Source organism: Boleophthalmus pectinirostris, unplaced genomic scaffold (genome assembly GCF_026225935.1).
Source record: "Boleophthalmus pectinirostris isolate CB_2022bp ecotype Guang Dong unplaced genomic scaffold, ASM2622593v1 HiC_scaffold_16, whole genome shotgun sequence".
Classification (NCBI taxonomy): Eukaryota; Metazoa; Chordata; class Actinopteri; order Gobiiformes; family Gobiidae; genus Boleophthalmus; species Boleophthalmus pectinirostris.
In genome coordinates, this window is record NW_026571095.1 from 33,776,163 (window position 1) to 33,785,144 (window position 8,982).

An 8,982-nucleotide genomic window follows, 5' to 3' on the forward strand; every position below is an offset into this window, starting at 1 on the left:
GAGTGTTGAATTCACAAATATGCATTAAATCAGCTCATAGTATGATTTTTAAAAATAATTACTGTCTTTTGATTTATACCCTGGATGATCATGAAGACGTCACAAGTTGTTTGGAGAAAAAAAAAATAAAAAAATCAGTGATATGTATTACAAGTAAAATGTCTTTGAATGTGTCGAATATCCAATATCAAACCAATTCGACAGCGGTGTTTTCCTTCTGGTTATTCGTCACAAATCGTAATCATAATGATGTTTGTAAAATGATGACATAATTCTGTCATAGGAGACGTTTCTATAACTTCTGCAGCCACCAGGGGGCGACACACATCACTCATCAAGGGAACTTTTAGATTTTTTTATTGTAATGTTCTGTATTTTGAGTGTTTTTTGGTTGTGTTCACGCAATATTAAAGGGCTGCTCCACTTTTATTCAGACTTGGTTTCAATACTTGTGCTTAGACTCTTTTTTTTTTTTTTTTTTTTTTTTTTTTTTTGTCATTACGCGTGTGGAAGCTTGAACCGTCTGTGCGCGCGGAGCTGACGCACACGCAGACGTCTCCAGCCTCCAGCCCGAGCTCTGGCACAGGTACACGGACCTGGGCTGACTCCGCTGCGCTTCTTCATCTTTGTTTTCCGCGTAAAGAAGGAGAAGGAGGTGGAGGAGGAGGAGATGCGGCTGGACCACGATGAGCGGGTTTGGTGACGGTCCGCGCCTCCGCTGAGCTCAACATGAGAAGTTTGGCGCTTTTTATTCTAAGTTTGTGTCATTTCACGGTAAGATACAGTTTATTTCACTGCTCCTTATTCCATATTTCTTTTTTTTCTATTGAAACATTTAGCAGAATTGGTCTTTAGGCTTCTGTTATCCGTTTAATTTGAGGTGTGTCCAACCTTTTTCCTCTGGTGAGCCACTTTTGCAAAACGAAAATGCCAGAAAACTGCTCCTTTTAGAGGCTGCAAACCTTAGAGTATATTTACATAAACATAAATAAATATCAGTGCACAAAGATTGACATTTAAATCAAACATTCAAACATCCATGCCTTTAGTATTGTTTTTTTTTTTTTTTTTAATATATCAGCAGAGCCAAAAAGTCACATTTATTCTCCATGAATTATATTGAATTATGAGTTAAATCTGGATGGTTTGTGCCACTGTAGCCTCAGGAAGGACTTTTGTGAAACACTCATGTACACAGACACATCTACAGTCATCAGTAACAAATATGAAAAAAATATGAATGATTCTGAGTCATATTTATGATTCCTAAATCCTTTGGAAAGCTTCTTGGAATGGGACGGAGAGCGACAGGACAGGAGACAGGAGACCTCTGCTCAACAACCGCAGACAGACATGTAGTAGTTCTAATATGATACGGGTTAAAGCTGCACTGCGTAACATTTCTGGAGCAGGGTCGACCACCTGCTTTTGTCCAGAAAGATGTTTTCACTGGTCTGGAATAATTTAATGACATAAGACTGTGGATCAGAGGTGGGACCAAGTCGGTGTTTTGTCGTAAGTTTCAAGTAAATCTCAAGTCTTTGACCTCAAGTCCGAGTCAAGTCCCGAGTTTATATGAGTTTTAAACTAAATTGTATTTAAAAAAAATGTTTTGACAAGATTTAGTGTGAATCATTACAGTCAGAATAGAAAGAATTCAGATTTAAAAGTGCTTCTCAAGTCACAGGCCTCAAGTCCGAGTCAAATCCCAAGTCTTAGTCCGTCTTATCAAGTCAAGTCTCAAGTCCTAAAAATAGTGCCTCAAGTCTGACTCGAGTCCAAGTCACGACTTGCAACTCAATCTGTGTATCATTCGTTTTTCAATATAAAACCAAAAATAGGAAAATGAAAAAACAACTATTTTCTTCATTATTTTTCTCCAAAACCAAAATGAAAAAACGGATAACGGTTTTTCATTTACGTGACTGCGATGCCGAACTTTTGCGCCGCATACAGACTGAACCAGGACTAAACAAGGACTAAACCGTTTTCAGTCCTGGTCTTGTCCCAGTCTCAATCCTGGTCTCAGTTCTGGTCTGATCCTGGTCTCAGTCCCGGTCCTAGTCCTGGAGTCAGTCCTTATCTGGTCCCGTTTCTAAGTCGCAGCCTCAGTCTTGGTCTGGTCCTGGTCTAGTCCTGGCCTCAGTCCTGGTCTGGTCCCGGTCTGGTCTCGGTCGGGTCCCGGTCTCAGTCCTGGCCCTGTTCCCAGTCTCAATCCTGGTCTCAGTTCTGGTCTGATCCCGATCTCAGTCCTGATCCTGGTCCCGAACTCAGTCCTTATCTGGTTCCGTTTTTAAGTCCTGGTCTCAGTCCTGGTCTCAGTCCTGGTCTGGTCCCGGTCTGGTCCCAGTCCTGTTCCCAGTCTCAATCCTCTTCTCAGTCCCGGTCTTGGTGCCAGACTCAGTCCTTGTCTGGTCCCATTTCTAAGTCCCGGCCTCAGTCCCGGTTTGGTCCCGAACCTGGTTTAGTTCTGATTCAATCCTGGTTCCTGTTATCTGTTTTTTTCATTTTGGTTTTATTTTGAAAAACGAATGAACAAACGATACACGGATTCAACTCCCCTCCTCTGCTGTGGATGATGCCCAGGCCAAGTTACAGGTCAGATCTGTGGAGAGGAGGCCCCACACATGATAAAGGTTAAAATTAATGCTCCTCGAGTTTTTTTTTATTTTTATTTTTTTATCATAACCACGCCTATAGAATGAATCCAAGACCGATTATTTAACTGCAGACAGTTCAGGCAGTGAAAACATCTCAAGTGTGAAATGGGCGTCTCAGTTTGTTGGCCTTTGTACCAGTAATTGTGTCCTTAAGGGTTTGTCGGATGTTTCTTGATACACGACATCAAAATGAAATCAATCAATCAAAGTAGAAGCAATAAGGCACTATGGTAATATCCTGAGCTTAAGTAGGCTCAGCTCAGGTCCCTGTAGGCCTATTCTTTTTATTCTGACAGCCAGTGAGCGTGTGGTTTGGCGTCGTGTGGGATAGGCTGACATGAAAATGAATGTTCTCTCGTCTCTACACTGTGCTCCAGCATTAATCATGTTTTTGTTCCATATTCTAACATTGTTATAACACGATAAAATATAGTAGGCCTACTGCTGAATGCTGAATGCTTTTAGTAATTACACTGCTCCCTCAAAATAAAATAGTCACAATATTGCAGTGGCTATTAAGTCCTTCTCTGCTGACCTAAAAAAATATCTGAATCACAGACTGATGTTAATTATCTTATTATTAAATGATTCCAAATGGTCTGTCCGCTTCCTTTCAGAGCTTTTCAGATGGTTGTGCTGCTTCCACACATGTATTTTCATATTAAAGCATTTGACCAATCACATTTCAGCCGTCACTTGTTGCCAGGCAGAGTCAAAATCCCGATCCCTCGCTCAACCTTGGTTACAAATTTAAAAAGTCAACGCCAAAGCGAAAGACACCAGCTGTTCACCAAGAAACACCTTCCACTGCAAAGAGACCAAGACGTGATGTTGCTGTAAAACCACAAGAACAAGAAAGAGCAGCTCAGTCTGTTTGTCTTCTGCACCTCTCCATTAACAAACAGGATCCCACTTTGTTGTCGCTCCACATACAAAATGTTCACTGCAAACTCGGGATGATTTCTTAGGCGGCCAAAGTTTTCCTTTTTGGTCCTTCCTGTGGATCAATCCTGCCCATCGCCTTCACCTTTCACTATTTTTCAATTCCGTTGGGAAGAAAAATAGTTTGAACAGAGGTTTGCAGTCACACACATCTGAACACATTTCTCGAGCCGTTTTCCGCTGTTACGATCCAACAACCACACAATTAATGATGCCTGAATTCCAAAACTAAAATATGACAATATCAGAACCAGAAACAAAAGTGATATGGTTCAAAAGACTTGAAAAGATCGACTTTGACAATAGACGCATCCCACTGGGAAAACAAACATGGAGGTTTGATGCTCACTTTTTCGGAAAATCCTTCCCAGTATGTATTGCGCAATGACCGGAAGTCCGAGATTCTTGATGAGTGTATTCTGCCTTCTGTCTCCCCCTCCTAGAGATGCGCGGATTGCGATTACAACCGCAGTATCCCCGGTTAATCCGCGGGTCGGGTGGATGACGTGACGAAAAATTATATTTTAATTAAATTCGGGCGGGTGGCGGTTTAACTACTAAAAAAAAAAAAAAAAAAGTGTTAGTATTGTTACCTACATCTGAAAAGACGAGTCTCATTGTCTATGCTTGTAGTATGAAGTGTACGTCATATCCTTAATTAGCCCATTTGACCTCGTTTTTATGTTCTGAAGGTTAAGGATTGTGTCGGGTTATTGATGCCTAAGGTTTACAAGGCACATATTTATTTTATTATTTCGAATTTATTTCAGCTGTTTGCCAACACGTAAGTGGCTATAGGGCCATATTTATTTAGTTATGCATTTGTTTTTTTTGTTTTGATATCAGATATATTTTAAAACACGCAGACATTATAGCGTAGACTGCCACTCGGGGGATTTAAAACTTAAAGAAAGACCGATGGAGTGAGGCTATGACTTTGAAATAACTTCGGGCAATGGCAGAATGTTCAGAATGTAACAACATCCAACACGAAGGCAAGAAGGTTCAAAAATAGCCTAGTCGGAAAACATTGTCAATTAATTAGCTGCGCAAGAAAACCAGGTAAGTCTGGGGTTGTTACGGACAATTAAGAATGCGAACATACACGCTGAGCGAATTTTGGAATGAATGAGCTATAGAGTTTGCATTTTTATCGAGGCTCCTTAGTTTGTTTGCTGTATGATTGTTCTAAAATCTAAAATCAATTGGCAGATGGCGGGCGGGTGCAGTTTTGAAAATCTTCGGTGCAAAATGGACAGCGGGCGGATGATGAGTTTTGTGTCGCGGTTGCGGATGAAAAAATAGCCCATCCGCGCATCTCTACCCCCTCCCTCCCTGAGATGGGCGGAGGAAGGGCGGCTCACTCAGAGTCTACGTCACGTTTGGAGGGCGGGGCCTGTGCTTTCTCAGGACGGGCGGGGGGATGAGCGATAGTTGGTCTGTCATAGTCCCTGGTCTGTGACGCCTCCAAGAAATCAGTAAGATTTCATAACTATTGTGTAATGGATGTTCCAAAACCCAAACTGTGCTTAAGATACAATGTGAAAAGAGTTTTTTTTGCATGAGACGGGCACTTTAACGAAACATTGGCAGCTCCAGTATATGGAAGACAACACACAATTCAGGCTTACACGGTTTATAGTCCTGTGGGTACGTTTTTGTTTTTTGATTGCCTCTTTAATGTTTGTTTTCCTCTGTCCCAATGATGTTTGCTCCGTCCCAGTCCATAATGTGGTTTTTCTTTTACAGTGCTCAGAAATGGCCAGTTTGAGTTGTTCCTGTTCTGTTTTGTGTCTTGTTGCTCATGTTTCGCCTTTGCTGTTTCCTTCTCTCATTTTTTTCTGTGTTCTTTTTTCATGAACTGAACGCCCTCCCTGTTTCTCCGATATGTTTTATTGCAGGACATGCAGGGTATTTCGGATCTGACATTACATTTTTGCTCTGGTTCTATTTTATCTTTTGAGTGGATGAGTAATGCCCTGAGTTTTCTGTACGGTTTTACTGGTTCACTCTGCACTTTTTCTGTTATGCCCCTGATGTACGGTAATGTCGTCATACCTGCGCTCTTTTTTTCCCTTTTATTTTAGTTTTTTCTGGCTCTCGCAGACAGAATTGACATAAGTTTTCATTGTCAGTTCGCTGAGTGTCGCTCCCCCTCTGCGGGCGGTGAGTGCTGAACATTGATTGGCCCAGAAAGCTGTCTGTGGTCTCTGCGGGAACACAGGGACACGACGGGGTCAGGCTGAGGCCACGTGACCCCGGTGACCTCAGAGGAACTGGATGTAGTCTGCTCTCTTACCGTTTTAAAGCAGATCTACCTCTCTCAGAAAGGTGGAGATTTGGTATATTTTGTTATTTTTATGTAAAAGGATTAAACATGGAGGCACTTTTGTCTCATTAATATTCACAAATACTCACATGATGATCTGCAAATAGTCATTGGTTTGTACGTGTGTTTTGAGATCCACAAATGCGAATTTAATATTTGTCACTTGTATTTTGGTCTTTACAAATAGATGTGTGTTTGTAAATATATCTTTTTTCATTTGCAAATAATTATTTCATTTGTAAAACTGAAAATTCAGTTTGTAAAATGTGATTGGCATTTGCGGATCACCAGTTACACGAATTCACAGATTTTCGATATGATGTTATTTTGAGAAATTCACAAACTCAGACAGATGCACTAATACAGACACGTACTTGACCAACAGGGGGCAGCAGCTGGCACATGAAACATCTGACACTGCTGAAATCGAAGCGTCTCCTGTTAATTTAACGTCACTTAGGCAAATGTTTACCTTTATCAAACGCCTCAACAGCTTAAACCAGAACTGAACCAGGACGGAACTAGGACTAAAACAGCACTAAAACAAACCTGAACCAGGGCTGAACTAGGACTAAAACAGGACTAAACCAGAACTGAACCAGGGCTGAACTAGGACTAAAACGGGACTAAACCAAAACTGAACCAGGGCTGAACTAGGACTAAAACGGGACTAAACCAAAACTGAACCAGGGCTGAACTAGGACTAAAACGGGACTAAACCAAAACTGAACTAGGACTAAAACAGGACTAAACTAGAACTGAACCAGGGCTGAACTAGGACTAAAACGGGACTAAACCAAAACTGAACCAGGGCTGAACTAGGACTAAAACGGGACTAAACCAAAACTGAACCAGGGCTGAACTAGGACTAAAACAGGACTAAACCAGAACTGAACCAGGGCTGAACTAGGACTAAAACAGGACTAAACCAGAACTGAACCAGGGCTGAACTAGGACTAAAACAGGACTAAACCAGAACTGAACCAGGGCTGAACTAGGACTAAAACGGGACTAAACCAAAACTGAACCAGGGCTGAACTAGGACTAAAACAGGACTAAACCAGAACTGAACCAGGGCTGAACTAGGACTAAAACAGGACTAAACTAGAACTGAACCAGGGCTGAACTAGGACTAAAACGGGACTAAACCAAAACTGAACCAGGGCTGAACTAGGACTAAAACAGGACTAAACCAGAACTGAACCAGGGCTGAACTAGGACTAAAACAGGACTAAACCAGAACTGAACCAGGGCTGAACTAGGACTAAAACAGCACTAAAACAAACCTGAACCAGGGCTGAACTAGGACTAAAACGGGACTAAACCAAAACTGAACCAGGGCTGAACTAGGACTAAAACAGGACTAAACCAGAACTGAACCAGGGCTGAACTAGGACTAAAACAGCACTAAAACAAACCTGAACCAGGGCTGAACTAGGACTAAAACAGGACTAAACCAAAACTGAACCAGGGCTGAACTAGGACTAAAACAGGACTAAACTAGAACTGAACAGACTTGTGCTCGAGCAGACCGTCGGGTGACCGCAGGTGAAAGGACCAGCTCAGAGCTCCACGGACTCGAGAGCTGGTCCTCCCTCTCCCTCTCTTTCTCTCAAGTCAAAGATTAGTCCTGGTTTAGTCTTGGACTGAACCAGAACTGAACCACAACTAAAACAGAACTAAATTCACGACTAAAACTGGTCTAAACCAGGACTAATCTTTGACTTGAGAGAGAGAGCACGGAGCTCCGAGCCAATCATTTCACCCACGGTCACACGACGGTCTATACAGGCACAAGTCTGTTTAGTTCTAGTTTAGTCCTGTTTTAGTCTTAGTTCAGTCCTGGTTCCATTCTGCTTTAGTCCTTAGCTGTTGAGGCCTTTGATTCGCCTAAGTGACGTTAAATTTGCAAGAGACGCTTCGATTTCAGCAGCGTCAAATGTTTTGTGTTAACTGCTGCCCCCTGCTGGTCAAGTACATGTCTGAGTTTGTGGATCTGTCTGGGTTTGTGGATTTCTCAAAATGAGCGTCTCAAAATTACATCATACCCGAAATCTGTGAATTCGTGTAACTGGTGATCCACAAATGCGAATCACATTGTACGAACAGAATTTTCAGTTTTACAAATGAAATTACTTTTTGCAAATGAAAAAAGATATATTTACAAACACACATCTATTCGTAAAGACTAAAATACAAGTGACAAATATTAAATGTACAAACCAATGACTATTTGTAGATCATCATGTGTGTATTTGTGAATATTAATGAGAGAAAAGTAACCCCATAATTAAACCCATGATTCACAAATCGAATCTTTATCGAGTCTATATATAAATACATTGTTTCCTAGTACTTTCTTCTGCATAAATAGTAGTTTTTGCATGAGCTCCCCCTGCAGGTGTCATCTTGCGAGTGCAGTTTGGCGCAGACGCACAAAACATATGAAATAATTTTTAACAATCGAATCAGCAGGACACGTCTTTTAAAACTTTTTCCAAGAAGTGTGAGCTGCCCCTGAGTCCTTTTTGCATACTGGACCTGGACCCCTGGTGGTTGATCTCTTCGTCTGGAATGTTCCTCAGTCGGGTAAAAATAGATTTTAAATTACAGGTGTTTTTATTGCCAAAATATCGGAGTCACCTGCGTGTTTCCACAACAGAGATTTGACCCTTTACTTCTGCGTCATTTCCGTGGTGACCCCTTTTGCTCCAACTGGATTTATGACATCACATTTTACAACCATTTCTCTCAGTCACTGGTCTAAGTTTAGATCTGATTTAATTCTGGTTTAGATCTAGTTTTAGTCTGTTTAGTTCTAGTTTAGTTTAATTATGATTAGTGATGCATCAATCCAGATTTCTCAGTTCCGATACTTTGGTTTTATCCAGAGCGGAGACTGAAAACAGCAAAAGCCAAAATGAACATAAATCAGAAGTGATCCAAATGTTACGGAGCTGTAAATTTTTTCTAACGGAGCAGCTTTATGTAAATCAAAAATCATAATGTACGGCAATCAAAGGGAGCGTGTATTGTTGCACATGCAGTGTG